The sequence below is a fragment of the Gadus chalcogrammus genome, chromosome 15, assembly GCF_026213295.1.
Source record: "Gadus chalcogrammus isolate NIFS_2021 chromosome 15, NIFS_Gcha_1.0, whole genome shotgun sequence".
NCBI classification, from domain to species: Eukaryota; Metazoa; Chordata; class Actinopteri; order Gadiformes; family Gadidae; genus Gadus; species Gadus chalcogrammus.
In genome coordinates, this window is record NC_079426.1 from 14783056 (window position 1) to 14802830 (window position 19775).

General features: G+C 42.8%; 2 long non-coding RNA genes across 2 annotated transcripts; both read left to right on the forward strand.

The window, feature by feature from the left end:
• The first annotated feature begins 8836 nt into the window (after positions 1-8836).
• LOC130405110 (uncharacterized) lies at positions 8837-13005 on the forward strand. Its single transcript, XR_008904293.1, has 3 exons — positions 8837-9077; positions 9170-9300; positions 12887-13005. It is a non-coding gene; the product is annotated as an uncharacterized LOC130405110 (long non-coding RNA).
• Positions 13006-16393: 3388 nt separating this feature from the next.
• LOC130405182 (uncharacterized) lies at positions 16394-18511 on the forward strand. Its single transcript, XR_008904307.1, has 3 exons — positions 16394-16481; positions 16638-16834; positions 18319-18511. It is a non-coding gene; the product is annotated as an uncharacterized LOC130405182 (long non-coding RNA).
• Positions 18512-19775: the final 1264 nt, after the last annotated feature.

The window sequence follows — 19775 nt, forward strand, 5'->3', positions numbered from 1 at the left end:
TATGAGGATAATTCAGCAACTGTTGTCAACAAAATCGTAACTGCTAATAATTTCAATATGTCTGTACCCGGGCCATTATGGGAGTACATGGCTGCCTCCTACCACCCTTCTGGGATTCTGAGAATCCCAGATGTCTGCGATGTTAACTATTTAGATAGCACATATTCCTCGTTATATTCTATTTCTCCATTTGAACCACAACACAACATAAACAGCAACATTTCTGTCACTATAACTAAGCGATGATGTTCTACCACATTAGTGTGAAAGCATACAATCCACAACTATATTAATGTTTTTGTGTTAGGCAGTTGAAATGTAGGTGTATGATTGCAGCAAGCAATTGCAACTATTAAATATTGAATGTAAAACTTTTCAAATGAGAGCTAAACTAAAAAGTATGTCTTGTAGGCCATACCATAAGCCTCCTATGGCCTGGTTAAGGATCCAATGTTGTACCCTATTATATAATTTCCTTTAGTAAGGCAAGTGTATATTTGGCAGTGCAACGGTGCCGGTGCACTGTCAGGATTATCCAACGGGCATGGCCACGGACGGACCGTGTGTTTCCCCAAGAATAAGCCTTGATCGGAGACGACAGCCCACCCAAGCGCATGTTGACTGATGTCATATGTTTCAGTTGCTTTCATTCAACATCAAAACTAGAACAATGGCTGCCTACTGTCAAAGACCAAAGGGGCAGTGAAGGCATATAGCTGACCACATCAGAGGGCTGGGAGGTGAAATCTCCAAGGGCGGGGGGTATATGAGAGATGAAGAAAAAAGAGATTGGGGAATAAGGAGGAGGTCACACTATTCGTCATAAAAACACTTGCGCCCTGCAGCCCAACACATCTCTTAAGGCTAGCTCTGAACTAAACCTCCGCTGGGACGCAGTTGAGCTTGCAGGGATTAAGAAGGTTATGTGGCCATGAAATGGTATTACGTTTTTCAAGTGCACATGAAAAAAGGGCGAAAAAGATAGAGAGAGAGAGAGAACAGAGAGAGTGTGAAGAAAGATTTCCCTCGCGGAAAGAGCTTTTTTTCTTACATGACCGCCAACGCAAACTTTGAGTTGCTACCGTTAACAATACACACGTTTATTTGACACATGCCCTAACAGTTACAGTGTGGTCACATACTGTACATATTCTCTTACATTCTTTCACAGTATAACTGACTGTACCTTTATACAGCAAGATCATTTCGAAATGAAAAGAGTGAGATGACAGTAAAGAAAGAAATTCCACATTTACAGATGCAGAGGCATCCGAAGATGATGACGGACAGAAGATACTTAAGAACAGATACGGTGTGAAAGTATTGCGCCTCAAGTCCCCCCATATTTGAGCAACGTGAACACATTTTGCGTTGCATATTTTAAGCTCATGGGGCTGGTTATTCAGAATAACGTCCCATCTGTGCACCCTTATGTAAAAGTGTGATTACGCATGGAGAGGGAGAGGCCCTGCTTCCTGCCACTCAGTCTAGTGAAAAGCAAAGCCAGGTGAACCGTGAAAAAGCCTCAACCACCCTGTAGGGCATGCGATGACAGGCAGCGTTCCTTCTCCATCTCTCTCTCTCTCTCTCTCTCTCTCTCTCTCTCTCTCTCTCTCTCTCTCTCTCTCTCTCTCTCTCTCTCTCTCTCTCTCTCTCTCTCTCTCTCTCTCTCTCTCTCTCTCTCTCTCTCTCTCTCTCTCTCTCTCTCTCTCTCACTGGAACAAATGTTTAACCTCAATGTCAAAAGTGAAATATCAAAGTGCTCTGATTTACTGCAAATCTCAATATATACATGATATGATATGATATGATATGATATGAACTTTATTCGTTTTTCAGCAGTGCTGACATTCGTCTTGCGACCCAGCAGCCGTTGCATGTAAAAACAGAAAACATGAATTACACACATTGACATGACACATTGAAACACAACAAATGTACATACATGGGTACAGATAGTCGAGAGCACATTGTCCACCACTTCGCCTATCTCCGGTTTAGCATCAAAGTCGATTGATGGACAAAAGACTTTTTTAGTCTAACCTTCTTGAAAAGTGGTACCTCGTATCTCCTTCCTGAGGGCAATAACCTGTATTCACTATACAAAACATGACTAGTGTTTGAGGTGATGTTTTTTGCCAACCTCAGCATGCTGTTGTCATACGTGGAAGTATACAGCTCCTGAAGTGGTTGTCCAACAATCTTTGAACAAATGTTTAGTTGTTGGGACATTTGTGACTTTAGGGCTACAGACAGACATCCATACCAGGTGGTACTGCAGTACTGAAGAACACTCATAATGACAGAAGTGAAAAACAAAAGAAGAATCCTTCTACTGGCACCAAAAGATCTTAAAAGGCGAAGGAAATAGATTCTTTGCTTTGTTTTCTTACACACTGATTCAATCTGATCTTTCCAGGAAAGAAGATGGTCTATTACTACTCCTAGGTATGTGTATGATGAACATACCTGATCGATCTGTTCACTATGAATAGTAATAGGAGATTTGCATATCTCCAGTGGTGCACCAAAAACAATCTCTTCTGTCTTTTTTGTGTTTATGATGAGAGCGTTGTTATCACTCCATTCAACCACCTTATTTACTCTCTGCTGGTGCAGTCCAGGGTCACTGAAACTATTTAAAAGAGAAATTAAAACTGTGTCGTCAGAGTACTTTAGAATGTACTGATCTGGTCCTTTGCTCCTACCCTCAGACAGACATTCTTCAGTACGACAACTGTCAGTATAAAGAGTGAAGAGTACAGCTGAGCTTACACAACCCTGTGGAGCGCCAACATTTGTAGTTAATGCTGAGGAAAGGGTTCTGTTCACCTTTACTCTCTGTACTCTGTTGGTTAAGAAACATGCATACCAGTGAATCAAATATGGATTCAGTTCTAACTGGACCATCTTTGACACCAATATATCAGACTGTATCGTGTTGAAGGCTGAAGAAAAGCCCAAGAACAACACCCTTGCATAGTTTTCTCTAGACTGATCTAGATGTACATCTAGACTGATCTAGATGTACTGGTCCATCAGGTGGGCCGGTACATTTACAAACATCCTTGACTGCACACACACAAATACTCACTGTTAACAACATTGTGGCCCAAAAAGTCGTTGGTCACAAAGAAATGAAGGACCTTAAAAACATGTTGAGGAACATGCTGATATATCCTTGCATGCTCTCAGTTCCTCTGGCAGAGCAGAGAGGCTCTGTGTTCAACACGCTGTGACATGAGGACCAGTGGGCTGCGTTTGTCAGATGCATGTCCTGAGGCTTCAACCCAGACTCACACAAAAATGCAGCAAAGTTGGTCCACAACGGAAAATATAGTGTATAGTTTCACAATAACGGCTCTAAAATTGTGAAAAGCCTAACCCATTTTGGCCATTTTTGGCCTATGATTCACGTGCCTCTTATCGTTTAGTTAGTAAGCTTGTGGTGTTTTTTATGCTTATTTGGGGTTTCGGGGAACTATAAACGGGGTAGACCATAATCAGTTTAAAAAAAATACCCCAAATTACATATTCCTTCCTTTATTAATGTATTTAAGAGCATACTACGTTTTCTCACACATTCAATAATTTAGTTGATAATTGAGATGATTCCACATTCCACCTTTAGAAATTCAACAGCTATTAATCTGTTTCTCTATTACTTCATATTAATATGCAGCCTGCCATGAGCATTGCACTCAACAGCATAAATAGTCAATACACACTGAGCATGAAGAATAACCTCACACAGGAGGGGGTGATTGTCTCGGCGGCATTCGGGGGTTGCTTTTCTGTCTGGCGCACCTCAGTCTATTAACTAGCTAGCGGAACCGTGTTTACGCTGAAAAACAAAACAATTTATGGCAGCTCAGCTGCCACATGTAACATTGTTATGGCAACGATTTGTGGTTGATTTGGTTTACCAAAAAATATGTATTTTGGTTATTTCTTAAACAGAATATACCCTACCCCGATTTTAGTACCTTAAACCCCCAAAGAAGAAATAACGCTGCGAGCAGTTTTACAGACAAAACATTTATGATTTTAACATTATTACCATCACATTTCTTACTCAAACTGTTATCAAAACGCATTGTAATGCGAAACAATGTTAATATTGCATCTTCCAGAGATTCTAATGAATGTCAGCCATCTTTGGTTTTCAGCACTAGCAACGTCCATAGCAACCACCATAGGAACGATTGAAAACGTTGTAGGCCTATAACAAAATTTTCTTGCGAGACCTGAAAGAATTATCGTAATAACCAACAAACTATTTATCTTATACAATCACAGAATGCATATTATGACATATGCAATTTAAATTTTTGTTTTTGCAGACAGAAAAATATCTTTTTTTCAAGCAGCTCTAAGGGTCTGTTCTTAGATTTTGTCTCTTGCTATCATGGTGCTATTAAAAAGGCGCACCAGCAGAAAACCAAATAGTGAAAATGTTCAAGACATGGCACATATATGTTACATATGTTCCCCTATATGTACGGTATTTCTAAAGAGATCAAAAGTTGTTCGGGACTAATTGACCCCTTCATATGGTTTGAAAAAAACACGTCTTCTATACGCAACGATGAGTGAACGCAATTTTCTCCCTAGAGCATGCTGTTTTTCATATCAAAGGGGGTAGCCCAACAGGAATTAAATTAAAGCATGCATGCATTAGCGAGACAGAAGGAGAGAGAGACAGTGTGAGAGAGGAAGACGTGCCCTCTCACATTTTTTTTATGTGACCGTAATATGAACTTTTAGTTGCTGTACTGAACAGTTGACACTATTTCGTCATTTGATCTCCTTTGTGCGAGTCAGTCATTCTGACTAGATATTTATTTATTCCTTCATAGGTTGTATTCCTGTTAACCTGTATATGATTGTTAAAATCAAAGGCAGAGGAGCAGTGAGGAAGAGGAGGAGAAGGGAGGAAGGTTCAACGATGCCGCCATAGGGGAGCAGGTCAAGCTTTAGATCTGTGGCTGCTAGACATAACTTTGCCCTCCACAATCTGCTGTCTCAAACACACATAGGCAAGCGCGCACACAAACACACACACACATGTCGACACACACACAAACACACACATCGCAGTTAACACACACGCACACACTAATGTTGTGTCTTACTCGTTATTACTGATGAACAACATACAAATACAAGAAATACGGAATGTATTGCGATAATTGTGTACATTTAAGTATATTAAACCTCCTGGACTGAAAATGGACACAGAAATAGTTTTCCATTGATGAGGAGGGGGCTCGCCGGCTTCGATAATCATACCCAAGTTCAGTACCTTTTTTTTATCAGGAATGTGATCTCCCCGTGTTTAAATCAATTAGGCAAGAAACAAGAGTACCGCCAAGTGACTTGAAATCTGCTGACATTGATTGTATGCACCGTGGGGTATCAGAAGAAACATTGATGAAACGAACATCTTGAGGGGGCTTTCTAAGTTTTACCGCCTGCTATGTGCTTTATGTGCATTATGTGCATGAAAAAACACTGCACACGATAACTTGATGGACAGAAGGTTCAAGGTGAGGTAAGCGCTCAATGGGTAAAAGCAACTAGGGATCACGGCAGCAAAGTGGTTTATGATGCTCGTCAATGGAGGGAAGTGAGCGTGTCTAATTAAGCGCGCTAGGACGGAGGAGGGGCACGCCGTGGTGATGGAATGGAAGCAGACAAATCAATACGTATCCCCCCTGGGCCAACTCAAAAAAGTAAAGTAGAACACAGCCTGAGAAGGAACACAGTCGTTTATCATCCACGCACAGGGCCACGCCATTGATTTATAAGCGTTGAAGAGCGGCTCAACCCCCGATCAGATACATTAGAGTGTTTTAATTAAAAGCTCTAGATTAATTACGGTTAAACTAATCAAAGCCCTTAAACGCCTCCGAGCAGAGTCAAGTGTATCAGAACAGACATTGTTCTTGATCAGTTTTTGTTATTGTAAATGCACACACACACACACACACACACACACACACACACACACACACACACAAACTAACCCACACAGTAGTCTATCAAAGTGTTGTGTGGATGAGACACGTTAATCTTGTTAGCATATGCACACATCTCCCACTTTATTTGGGCTCTAATCTCTAAATACAAGAATACATGCATCCACTTTACACAAATTAAATGATATTGATCCAATTGCTTCGATTTCGATTCAATAACACGTGCAGATGACAAAAATACCTAACCATTATTTACAATTATTTCATTATTACCATTTCATTGTGCTTTAACTAGCAAAAAGGGAATACACCATTGTATAGTATTGTTCCTGAGCTAAACTTGCAGGACAAATGTAAAAGGGCATGTACATTTAGGCATACTCGCTTCTAGATTACAAGGACTGAGTAAGCTTCATTTTTTTCTTTTTTTCTTATGGAAATAATCTATTGCAAAAAAAATCTGAATCGAAATTGAATCGAGAACAGATAAATTGCAGTGCATTAATGAATCGATTTTTTTACCCAGCCCTACGAGGTAGTGAATGATTGGCGCTGCCAACCTTATGAATGCCTGAAGGTCAAACCTGATTGGCTGCAGTAATTTGGCTAAGCGCTTGAAAGCTTTTCACTTCGAATTCAATCCAAGAGTTGGAAGGACTGGTGCTTTTCTGTGTGGGCCATGTGCGCTGTGGAGCCAGCAGGTAACAACCTTCATGAAACGATATGAAAGCGAAAAACCCATGACATCACAGTCCTATCTATCAATGTCTTCAGTGATGGCGGACATGCATGATTTAAAGAATTGGGTTTGGTTTGCGATCCAGTGATGAGCACACGGCCAGGTTGTGATGACGTTCAAGCTCGATTCGCAATACCGTTTAAAAAGGATCACTGTCATCATCCGTCACCTACAATTAGATCTTGCGAGAGTCTTTAAAGGCTGTCAGTGTTCAGAACACATGCTTATGTAGATAAGAGATAATGTGGCTCTCACACAGTCCAGCTCTCCTGGCAGTCCAGATCTATTTCAGAGTCGGCACTATAAGCTTTTGGATTGGGCTTGGCAAACCGAACCATCTGAAAAGTCAGTGCTGTCACCTTCTCAATTTATGAGTCTTCTTGTCACTCAGCTATGCAAAAACACACAACCTTTATACACATCTCGACAGATTTGGATTAGAGAAATCTCTCGGGAGCCACGAGTACATGCTTAAAAAAAACTGAAAACGTCATTTCCCATCATTAGTCAACATTTGACATGGCAAGACATGTATGTCTGCGTGTGTAGGCCACTGGCTAACAAGGCGGACGGATGAGTAATGCGAACAGCTTACAAATGAGCTTAGTGATTCAAGCCACTAATTTACTCTAATGAAAATGCTTGTTCAAGGAATTACTCTGAACAACAGGGATTCAAATTTACAAACCATGTAGCCATCACATGAACCGTATAGCTTTTTATGCTATCAATTGATTCTACTCATGTTAAGTGACCAATTTAGGTAAAGATATCTTAGTGCCTCTGGTTAAGGTCAATCACCTGAGAATAAGTCATAAAGTAGCTCAAATTTAATTTACTCAAAGGAATGGTTGGGAATTTGGAGAAACCAGCCAGAGAAAGCTAGATTTTAAAGCATCCAACCAAAGCATCTGACCGAGCGCCCTTGAGGCCTCCCTCAAGAGGCAATTCCCCAAACATGCGACTCGCTCACTACCTTAAGGAATCGGTCTGCTTTCGGTCTACTACACCCTCCTCTAAGGAGAGGGTGAAATGGTAAGAAGGAAATCTTTATTACTATTTATTACTTTATCACGTAGCCTCAGTTTCCCAGATTATACAGGCCAATGTGTGTTGAGTGCTTTTCTACACAGATGCAGGCAGGGCCTCTGCAATAACTATTTGGTGAAATTTTATGCAGCAAGAATTCCCAAACGTTTCTGAACATTGATCAATAGTAAATTAATTTAACATATTTTGTCTTCCAGGTAGGCTAATGCAACAGTATGCTACCCTATCCCAGTATGCTATTTTATTGCATTGTTTGCACCTTGTCTGGGTGAGTTGCTAGCATTCAGTGCGTTTATATGACACTCTAGAATGGCGAATTGTTGACACTGTGATGGATGTTGAGGTCATTCATGTGTTGGTGGTGTCAGGTGCAATGTTACCTTTGCTCTGTGCACCCATGCTGCTGAAAATGATCTGGATTAGAACAAATATTAGATGTGGGTTATTAATAGGAACGGTATAATAACATATTTAAATATATAGCTACATTTTAAAGAAAAAGAAAAAGAAAAATATATTGTGCGGCTACATGAATTTCTATTTGAAAAAGTATATACTAATAATATCCAGAAATAACATATATGATGAGCATAAATGTTAATTCTGGCTATTATTAGTATACCTTTTTAAAAAACAACAACAACTACATTCAGTCCACCAAATTGAGTTTTAGTTTTAATCTACTTTAAATGGATTACATTTAAACTAAATCTCTTCATAATCCAGGCTTGCTCTTTTTATATTAGTTTACAGGGCAAAGGGTTTGAATGTGACGACTAGAAATAACTCAGAAACATTTTAGTGTCACCAATAAATCTGGTTGTGTTGTAGCCTATAAATGTTCCTCTTGTGTTATGTTTCAAGTAAATATATGACTGATGATTACCAATATGATAACCATACTGCGAAAGCCTCTAGGGCCATGGGCTATCAAGTTTATAGCGTCCTATATTTTCTGTGTTTGCTGACAACCTCTGTGCAGTATTTCTTTACAACAAACTAAAGATAAGGCGTCAGGCGTCAAATGTGGTACGAAAGTTTAACCTTTCTGCTTGCCGTCGTTTGCTTGTAACGTTTACCATTAGCGGTATATTTAATAGCTTCTTGAATGTGCCCGATGTCTAAACGTGTTTGATGATATCCCAAGACCATTCAACATTGTGCGTGTAGTCAAAAGTTCGCTTTGTCAAGAAATGTAGCATGAAAACCCTACCTGAATATGAACCACCGAGAACGAACTAATATCAAACTGTCCACGCACAGGACATGGATCAGAAAATATCTGAACAGGGCGAAGGAACACAAAGGTATGTAGTGTCGTTTAAAAACCAGTTAATACCTGTTTAAAAGCTGTTTTTGAAGGCATGACCTGACGTATACAGCACTGTTATGTGTGTAGGTAGGTGAAGACGGTCCGGCTACCGGCTAGCATACCAACTGATCATACACCCGCGCTCCTATGGCGGAGGCACGAGTCGGCCCTGCCGCTCCGCGGAGCTGCACGTGTTGTGTGCAGAGGAGGCTCTACAGGTGAGCTGGCGGAATCACGGAGATAACCGTGTAAACCGTATCACCTTGGGTTTTATCACGGCGTTGAATCAGCCCAACAAAGTTAACTTTGGTGAACTGAACTTTAGGCTAGAAGAACGTGAACTGTATACCAATGATTAGAGAGAGAGTGATGGCCTCCAATGGATAACAACCTACATTGGGTAGGTTGTTATCTCTTGAATGAGTGATGTGATTCAGTGAATGTGTTACTAGTGCTATCATAGCCTACATAGAACGAGTAACACATTTACTGAATTACACGGAGAACCACAATTAGACTAGATAATTAATCAATTGATCCCACCGACACAGTTATATAGATGAGGTAGTGAAAAGCTGCCAGTGAAGGGATTTGAGGAATTCTGGTGTTTGAGTGTCTGTGGTCTGGTGTGATATTTTAAGCAGCCTTAGAGAGATTAGCATCCCACTACACATCATGCAAACTGAGCCTCTTAGTGAATGTGGGATACAGTCAAAGCTTTCCATCATTGTGTTCAAACCAGGCTGTAGCAATAAGCACACACACATTCACTTAAAAGCTCCCACGTACACATAGAAAATACAGCCTTCATGCAGAACGTACGTTATGAATCTGTGTGACTCTTTCATAGGATTTAAATTAACAAATGCAAACGTGACAGTTGAGTTGTACAAGAAAGAGTAAGAGACCTGCTCTTAGTTCCTCTTTGGATTTTACCTTAAACCACCCCTGATTGTAGCTTGTATAGTTGGATTAAAACATCACATTGTCTTGCATATTGTTTCACACAGAGTGAACTCATAATGAAAGGATAAAACGTAGCTATTTGGGATTCTGGAACACAATGACATTATAAAGGAGATGTGGTTTCCTTTCTCATATTTTCTCACCATCCATGAATGTATGCTATTTTTAACACTGCGTTATCTCCCTGTATAGAAAAAATGAGGTTGACTGTACAGTATATTAACTGAGCTTTGTTGTGAAACAGTATAGGGAAATGCCAAACCAAGAATAATTAGCATCCAGACAGCAATACAGTCTTCTATCCTTAAAATCCCATGTTCGTCACCACCTATCCTATGTGCCTGATGTTTCCTGCTTTGTTTTAGCCATCATTTCCTTGACCCACTTGAGAAGCTGGGGTTTAAGAGGGATACAAACTTGAGTCATGGATGAATGGATTTTATTCATACACTATTTATGCACTCATTGCTTTCATCCAGCGTGTCTCATCAAAAAACAAACATACAATGGGGTTCATTCATGTCTCTTAAAAAGTTATGTAATTCAAATGTAATGCTATTGTATAACACTTTTAAACTCCTTAGTCTTGTGTGAGGCCCAAAGAGTATTAAACAATTTGTTATAATACATTTATAAAATGTGGGAGTCTTATTTGTTGAACCGAGATAACCATCTGAAAGCTATTAGTGAGTATGCGCTGTGAGCATATCTGTTCTGGTTGAATGTGCACCGGCCTCTGAATCAGACTACTTAGACTTTAGGACACTCCTGCCACAATTCAGGCCAACTGGGGCATATTTTGGGTTTGGGAAATCCCAATCTTGCTTGTCAATCACAGGTGTGTGAATGCAACACTCCTCAATTATTGAGAAAAATATTGACTTTTGCTCTTTTCTGCCCCCTCTTTACGACTCTCAAATCGTACTAACATCAGCTTTTAGCAATATAAATATGATCACTACGATCATTTGCTGACACTAATTCTTCAACTTTATATTGTTTTGAGACAGAATTGAAAAGATATCTCCTTGTTGATTAAAAGCATAGATGAAACAACGCCAAATAAACAATAAAGGTACACAAAGAAAGATGAAAACAGACACACACCATGTCTTTGCTAAACATTTTGTAGAATGTGTTTTGCACCATGGCAAACTACGACTACAAAGAATTGAAGGTGGAGAGGTGAAATATAGATTTTGTCACATGTGCTATGGCTTTTTAGTTGGGTAGCTTGGAGATAAGTGTGGCGTGTCTAAAGTCGTACTTTGAAGGGAACCCGGCGACTAATCAGTTCCTTTGTCGAGCCTACCTCTGCAAGGGCCAGCTGAGGTCTCCAGCAACCAGCGGGAACGCGGTAAAGACAGCAAATTGGTCCCAAGAGCTCATAACACTTTTGTGTGTGTGTGTGTGTGTGTGTGTGTGTGTGTGTGTGTGTGTGTGTGTGTGTGTGTGTGTGTGTGTGTGTGTGCGTGTGCGTATGTGCACGAGTGCAAACATGAACGTGTGTTTGTGTACTCACTCCATCACAACACACACTACACAAAAGAAAATGCTGTAGCGATATATCTATTTCACACTTGTTAGATAGACTCAGCCAGCCTCATAGACAACCACCCTCGTCCACCATCATTAGCTGTAGGCATAATACACTTGATAAGTCATTAAACAGTAGCCTGGATTGATTTACATGTTGGCCTTGTCAAATGACATCATCTTCCCCACTGTCTCCTTTAACATTCCTTTACTTTCAGGACGACTTTCAAAATGTGCTGCTATATTTTCAGAAGGCCATTTAGATTTCAAAGAACAATCCGAGGTATAAAATCAGTCTGAAGTTTGCCCCCGCGATCTCTCCTGCTTTCAGTTTGCTTTTCTTAAAGTGGCGTGGAATCGGAATCATTTATGATTATGTATATCGTCATTAATATTGTCTGGCAATAGGCACAATAGTACCAATGCAAGCCTGTAACCAGCCAATATGAAAGGGAAATATAAAGGCTGAGGAGGCGCTGTATGGCACTCAGTAGGAGTTTATGCTGGGTTGCATCCCAAGAATACTCATTATCTTCTTTAAAAATGTGGTGTATGGCAACGACACTGGTTGAGGCGTAATTCATATTGGATCGGCCCACTCACCCCTCGCATTCCCCTGTGTTCCCCCCACACTGAATACGCCCCCTGAGTGTTAGACTGCATAAAGGAGTCTCATTGGGGTGAAAAGGGTATGGCATGTAGATGATAAACAAAGGATCGGAGGGGTTGTCTCTTTCTCTCCGGCGGCTTACTCTCTTAAGAAGACGCGTCTGGAGACTTGGCTCTCCCTGTGTCGCTTATGATCTTAAAGCGCTCCATCAAGGAGCACAAATCAATGGTCCCTCCCAGTAAATACCAAAGACTTGGCCCATCCAATAGCGCCAAGCTCAGACAAGAACACGGTCTCTGGTTAATAAAATCAGCACTGTGCTGTAATACCCCCCCCCCCCCCTCTGATTTCTAAACACTTTTTCTCGTACAGAAATGCATCCTATTCCCCTGTGATGCACTAGTAATATGTTCTCATTATATGCACACTCATTAGCAAGTCATAGGTTTCCGTGGATCCATATTTTGGCGTGAATTCCCTCCCCACTCAACAGAGGGCCTTAATTGAGATGTAGTACAAGACGGAAGATATACAAACATGCCGTGTGAATTATTCATGTCTCTTCTCGTCCTCTTTCGGCTCTCGCTGTTGGGGCCCCCTGGTGGCCCCTCATTGTCTTTAATTAATCCTCTGACTGGTATCTGACCAGATACCACTTCCTGGTGTTCAACACTTCCCTGCGCTTCCTCCAGGCCATGCGTCCGCTGTTGCGGCCGGGTCTGCGGGGCCGCCTGGCGCCCTCGCTGGCGCTGTTGGTCTCGGCGTTGGAAGAGGTGGCAGAGCCTGACTACAGCTGGAGGGCCGAGCTCATGATGCAAGCACACACACACACATGCACACGCGCTTGCACAAGCATAGGCACACACACACACGCACACGCGCACACTACACACACAAATGCATGCAAACGTGCGCACACAAACACATGCAGACACACACACACGTGCACATGCACACACCAACGCAGACACAAACACACACACACATCATGCTCTATCTCTATCCAGCTGTCATCCCCGTCTTCACCTTAAGCAAAAAGATTTAAGGGGATGACTGCATTTGAAATTGTCCCCCTCCACACCAACGAAATACAGTGCCTCAAAAACCAACACAGCACCCATCCCAACCCAACCCCGTGGCCTCAATGCTCTTTCACCCTACCATGTCCTCTCCCTCCAACCACCCATAATGTAATTCTTCCTCAAGCATTGACATTTACATATGACCTCATGCCGCTGGGTCTCTGTCCACAGACATCTGGTGGAGTTCCTTGTGGATGCCGGGAGGAGGGAGGATGCCTGCAGATATTCCACCGTTACATCAGAATTTGTCGCGTCACACGCCCCTCATCTGTATCCAAAAGTCCTCACCCTCATGGTATCATAAAGCCTTGAACCATTTGACTGTAGTGAGTGACATTGGCGTCGTGCTAATGCTTTTCTGCTCTCCATTGGCTCTGTACCAGCTGCTGGGGGACAGTAGCCCAGATATGACCACACAGTGGGGCAGTTCTTCATAAAATACTCAAGCTTAAAAAGTAAATTATTATTAATGTGCCATTTAATAAAAGGAAAACAAAATCTATTTATGTTCATTTCAGATGCATTTCTATTGCTTTAAAATGGATGAAAGATGCTGTAAAATGTTTGAAGGACTCAGCTACGTGAGAACATTTGTTTTCTTTCTTATACTCCTGAGACGAAGGCCTCTTCCAGCCAGCACTCCAAAACAAGCCGTACTTCAATCAATATCTTGTTTCCCAAAGCAGTCTTCGGGTGGGGGGGAGAAGAGCTTGTTCAGCTTTGGTTAATGTTTGCTCTTTCAGCAAGCACTTCAACTGTTTTGAGGCTCAAGGGTTTTAAATACAGTTTTGAAAAGTTAGACAAATAAAGTTGTTTTTCGTTTCATACGCAACGCGGTCATGGCTCTTGATTGGTAGCGATTATATATTTTTTTCAAGTGCATTGTTTTCCAATGCCATCAAAATGTATTTTGACCAAGTGCATTTGTATTTTCATGCTGATACTGAAGCTGTTTGATCCTGCTTAGTCCCAGAATCTTCACTCCCCCCTGAGTCATGGTAAGTCCTCTATTACAGAGACTAGTCCCCAAACACAGCTATACACATTACCATACTGCTCGTGTTTAAGGCTCGTTTCATCTCTCCCTGCTTCTCTTGATCCTAAAGCTTATATTATTGTATTCCCACTGTACTTTGGGGGACACCATTCTGTGACCCACTGGCTAGACACAGATCACTGGGTCAACGACCTACTGGCGCCTGGCCCAGTAACAAGCTGGGGGGTCAGGAAGTCATCCCGGTTGGGTTAGCCGGTCGGGGGCATTAGCTTGCAGTCTCGGCAGATGGTCGGATGACCCACAATGCGATCATGTACACGATGTGTCACAGCTAATTATGGCGCAGTAGCTCTGCTATAGGCCGCCGCAGCAAAGGCAGGGTGATTCAGCCCGAGCCCCCAGCTGTGTTGTCCTTATCTTTATAAATTGTACCAACCCGGGTCCGTCCAATGTTCGCTTTGTGTGTGAGTGCGCACAGAGCAAGGGCGGGCAATAGGGTTGTTAGGATGGATGGGTGGATGAAGGGAGGAATGGATCTATGGACGGTTCCTGATGGATCTTCTCTAACTCGCTTTAATTTTTTCTCTCCCACACAACACACATACAGTGTGGTGTCTTCTCAGCGAGGAGGATGTTGTGGAACTCAAAGAAGTTTTCAGTCTGCTGGCTGAACACAGCAGGACCCCATGCCGTGATGCCGGGGGAGACTCCAACTAACACAAGCAAGACCTCTGCAGCCATCCCCCCTGCTGAAAGGTGGGTGCCGCCCCCACCCCCCGCTGCCCAGCAATCCCTGATCCATAAAAAGTAAAGGCACCATTCTATGTTGCTTCTCAAACCTCTAAATAAGTGAACCCCCATTGAGATCACAAAGATGTTATACATATTCTGTGCCAGAGCACATAACCAATAGCATGAAGACCATTCTGGTGGATGTGGGCGGGAGTAATTACCTTGACAGACAATCTGCTTCAGACAATTAGCATAACAAAACAAGTGACTCCATAAACGTGCGCTGTTCAGAATGGCGAAAACCTATTTTCCGCCCAGAAACTCCGCTAGTGCATGCTCTTGACCTTGCTGAACAGTTGTTATTTATATAATCTATATCTGCAATAACTGCACTGAGGGATGTGTTTACCCTGCTTATGTTAGGGTTGCTCCTCGTTGCTTCGGGGGGCATCAATACTGTTTTGCCGCTGGCAAAACAGTATTGTTTTTACACCAACAACTACGCAGTCCTTGAACAAGAAATGGGTATGGCCGGCAAGACGTTCAGACTGATCCATATAGTGACACAGGACGTGATGTCACGTGATCAGGAGGGTCTCCAGGCTAATGCCAGCTTCAGAATTATATTACAGATATTAATAATTTCCGATCATTGCCCCTAGGGCAACGATTTCATCCATAGTAAATACATATGAGTCACACAAAAACACTTTTAAATGAGTCTTTCTGTATGCACTGCAGGCTCTGAGAGACTTGAGGATCCCATAGTCTATGGTGCATGAATAATTGCTGTGGGCCTAATTTGTATTCATGTTTACACGTCATGCATTTTAATAACGTTGTTGCCAACAAACCGGAGATACAGGGGTAGATAAGGTAATAGGGTTGGACTCAGATCAGATGTAGGTGAAAGGTCTTGAATATTGTCTTCTGTGTATGTAATGATTCAAAGTATACATCTGTCTTTATGTTGTAATTTATATTTGATGTGAATAAATAAAATATGCTCACCTGCACCACGCGTCTCCGCACGCCGATTGGCATGGCCCCGTGCGATAAGGAATTACATGCATCTGATCTGAAGAGCTTGTACTCAGTGGGGCACATGCTGGGAAACTGCCGGGCGCATATTCGTTGAAAATGATGCATTAGCTGAATGTTCATGAATTAAGCGATTCTTCTATGATATGCCCGCAGTGATGAGCTCCTATAGAATTTCGCAGCTATACTTAAGATAAAAAGCATCCATGGCTTTCCTGAAAATCATTCTAAACTATTTTGGTAATACATCATCAGCGCCCGTGTGTATTGCTGATATCGGTATTACCTTGATGCACGTACCATGACCCAGGGCTGAGATCATGTCTGTGCTTCTCCACGCTAGACGGCCAGCCAACACCCGATTGCTTCCAGTGTGAACTCAACGTTCTGAGGAAGCAAGAGAAGATGAGCGTCTATTCCAAAGCCGGCATCGAGGTGCTTTATCACACACCACCAGCATCTCATCCATGACCCCCATTATGTTACAGTCCCTGTCTCTAACCACACCCCACCCCAATCTACATTCAGCTTCCTGTCACGGTTTTTCTGTGGGATAGCTTATCTGGTTCCCCCCGGTCTTTGTCCTGACAGGCGCGGCTGAAGGAGATAGGGAAGCTGGATCGGTTGCTGAGGCGCGTGGTGGCGGCGGGCGAGGCAGACCCCAGAGCGGTGCAGGCGGTGTGTGCCACCCAGTGGAGCGTCTGCCTGCCCCTGCTGCAGCGCAACCTCAGGAAACGCGTCCGGACGGAGCTGTAGAGGGTGGCCCAGGCCCTGGAGGACATCAACAGGTGCCCCGAATGCCCCGCAGGGTTTTTAGTTTGTGGTGTGAAGAGCAGGATGTGTTTTGAGAAAGAGAAAGTATGGCGAATTTCTTGCACAACAGTATGCATAATTTTAGGTCAGGAAGGTTAACTTGGAAAAAGATGACCAGCCACTAAAATAAGAGATAACATGTACATGCAATCGCTGCGTCACCATGACATTAAATAGCAGCTCTCTGGTGGTGTCTCCACGCTTGTCCTTTTAACTGCTCTGCTAATGAGGAGATTGTTATCAGCTGGCCCAAGAGGCTCTTAGTGTGTAATTAGACCAGCTGTGCATGATTAATGTTTGGCACTCTGGCACCACTGGCACTCCTGTGTAGACCCTATTAGGATCTTCTCACAGATCTGCCTGACTGATATCAAGTTTGATTTAAGTTTGACTGGTCCTAAGTTTGATTCAGTGTTTTTCAGTTCCACATTTCACAATAGGATTTCCAAAGTGGATCCCCCAATTTGAGGGTTCATTGTTGTTGTTGCCGTCCCATCAAAATAATTTGTGTGTGTGTGTGTGTGTGTGTGTGTGTGTGTGTGTGTGTGTGTGTGTGTGTGTGTGTGTGTGTGTGTGTGTGTGTGTGTGTCATCAAAAAACATAAACCTGTTGCCCACAGAGGAGACTTAAGACAGAATTTGTCTTAAAATTACCATTGAAAAATAGATCACAAGCAGTCTTGATCATCACAGCAACAGCAGGCAATCTGCAGCCAGATGGTAATATCTGACTCGATAGTCAATCGTTTAACAGAAGTTAAGATCAGCACAACAAAGATCCCTAGAGTTGTTCTAAAGGGTTGCTTCTAAAACTCATTACAGCTTTTTTGATGAAATAATTCCTCACTGTATTTATTATCCATTTAAGTTTTTCCACTGTTGATGTGCGTGAGGGTGTTCTCAAGCCTCCACTCACTTCTTCTAACAAACTTCTGTAGCAATTACCTGAATTCTCATTGACTTGAACAGATTAGCCTCAACCGACACGAGAAAAGGAAATGGGCAACATTCCATCAATTCTACAACCAACTTTCCTGTCTTTCTTCATTTTCTTGTCCTTAAAAAAAAAGCCCATCAAATATATTTAAACAAAAAAGGAAAGAAAGTGCTCGTTTGCTACATGTATCTCAAACTGTTAGATTTCCGGTTATTTTGTCACTTGGGTAAAGTTTGTTTGACCAACATAGACATTCAATGTTTTCTACATTCTACCTGTTGAATATCAGCTACTTACATCATGGAATACAATTAATTTGTATTTTTTTGCAATGTGGTAAACTGCCTTTGTTTGTGTGTTGGTCGTATGACTCGGGCTACTACTCAACGTCATCACTCTTCCATCTTAACTGAGCGTTTTTCAGACAACCAGAGACCAAGACCAGGGGGTTGGGGGTGGATATTGCTGCGTAGGCACCCCCCTTGTAACCCGATGAACCATATTACCTGCCTCCCTGCCCCAGCATGCTGCTGGAGACCCGCTGTGAGGTCCACCAGGAGCTAGCCCTCCTGGAGGAGGAGGAGGGCCGTCTGGAGGCCTCCCTGGGGCACCTGGAGAGAGCCGTGCTGCTGGCAGACGGACCGCGCAGAGAGCGCCTGTTGACCACGGTCCACCGGCTGCGCCTCAGAGCCACCCTGTACAGCGCCCCCAGCAGGCCGGAGGACAGGGCCGCCATGCTGCTCCAACAGGTTCCTTTGTCCAGTTTTATTCTTTCCAATGATTAACCAAGATGACTTTCTTGCGTTGGTACTTCCCCCGTGTGTGGTACCTGGATGTTGGATCCATGGCTCTACCCCGCAAAAAAAACAGCTGGAGAATACCTAACCCGTCTTCGGAAAACCAATCTGACTGAACAGAACTGACTGACTGACCTCTTTATTCTGTCTGTATTAAGGCGCAGTTAATGTTTCCTCTGATGTTTCGTCAGCGGCCAATATACTGGAAATGTGCCCATGACACGTTTCATGGACATGGCATTGCCTTTAGGCCGTGCTTAATACATTAGTTCCATGGAGATATCCAGACAAACCCTCCATAATCTGTGTATTATGTCTGCATGTAACAAGATCAAGAAAATGGGGCTCTGCGCTTAGTCCTTGGTCATTATGTGTCTAAATATATCATCTCTAATCTCTGGTGAAAAAAGCCTGATTAAAAATGTTTCACTGGGCCATTAACAAACCATGGTTGCTTGTCTTTGAGATGTGGCGTTTGGGAAGCAGGGGTCAAAGGTTGCACCAGCTAAGAGTGGTTCATGCTGTACAAGAAGAATATAATAATATCTCTCTCCTGCTCTCTTCCCCCTCTGCTTGCAAGCAAAGGACAAGTCCCTAAAAGACAGCACTGGCCCCTGATGCTTTCCAGATAGTGCTGGATGCGGACTGCAGCCCTGAAAGTACAACTTTGACTCTACTTCCTATTCTTTCTGACCAAGCACCTCCCTAACACGTCGTTTTGTTCTTAACAAATAGACCTCGATGTTCCCGGGTCACGGGGAAGTCTGGATTGAAATGGAAGGGACGTGGGTCTCAAATATATTTTTCAATGGTTAACATACGACACTTAGGCTGGGGTGGAGGCCAGGGTGTATATTTTAATAACAACATCAACGGTAGAGGATAGGGCAGCCTTCTGGCAACGCGGGGTGGGGGGGGGAGGGGGGTAGTTGGCTTTTTTTGGTAGTGGCTCCTGTCTTTGAGGTGCCCCTCCAGTGCTCTCTGCTGCTCCGGATTAAAAGAGCGTTCATGCGCCTGCTTATGCAGAACGAGGGGTTCATGAGGACAATGCCATAACTCACCAGGGACCTGGCCGAAAAATTCATCCAGGATCCTGCGCTGCAGGGGCAAAACACATGCACTGCCCGCGTACCTTTGTCACCGGGAGTGAATGTTTCCGAGGGGGAAATGTATTCCTTTCTCT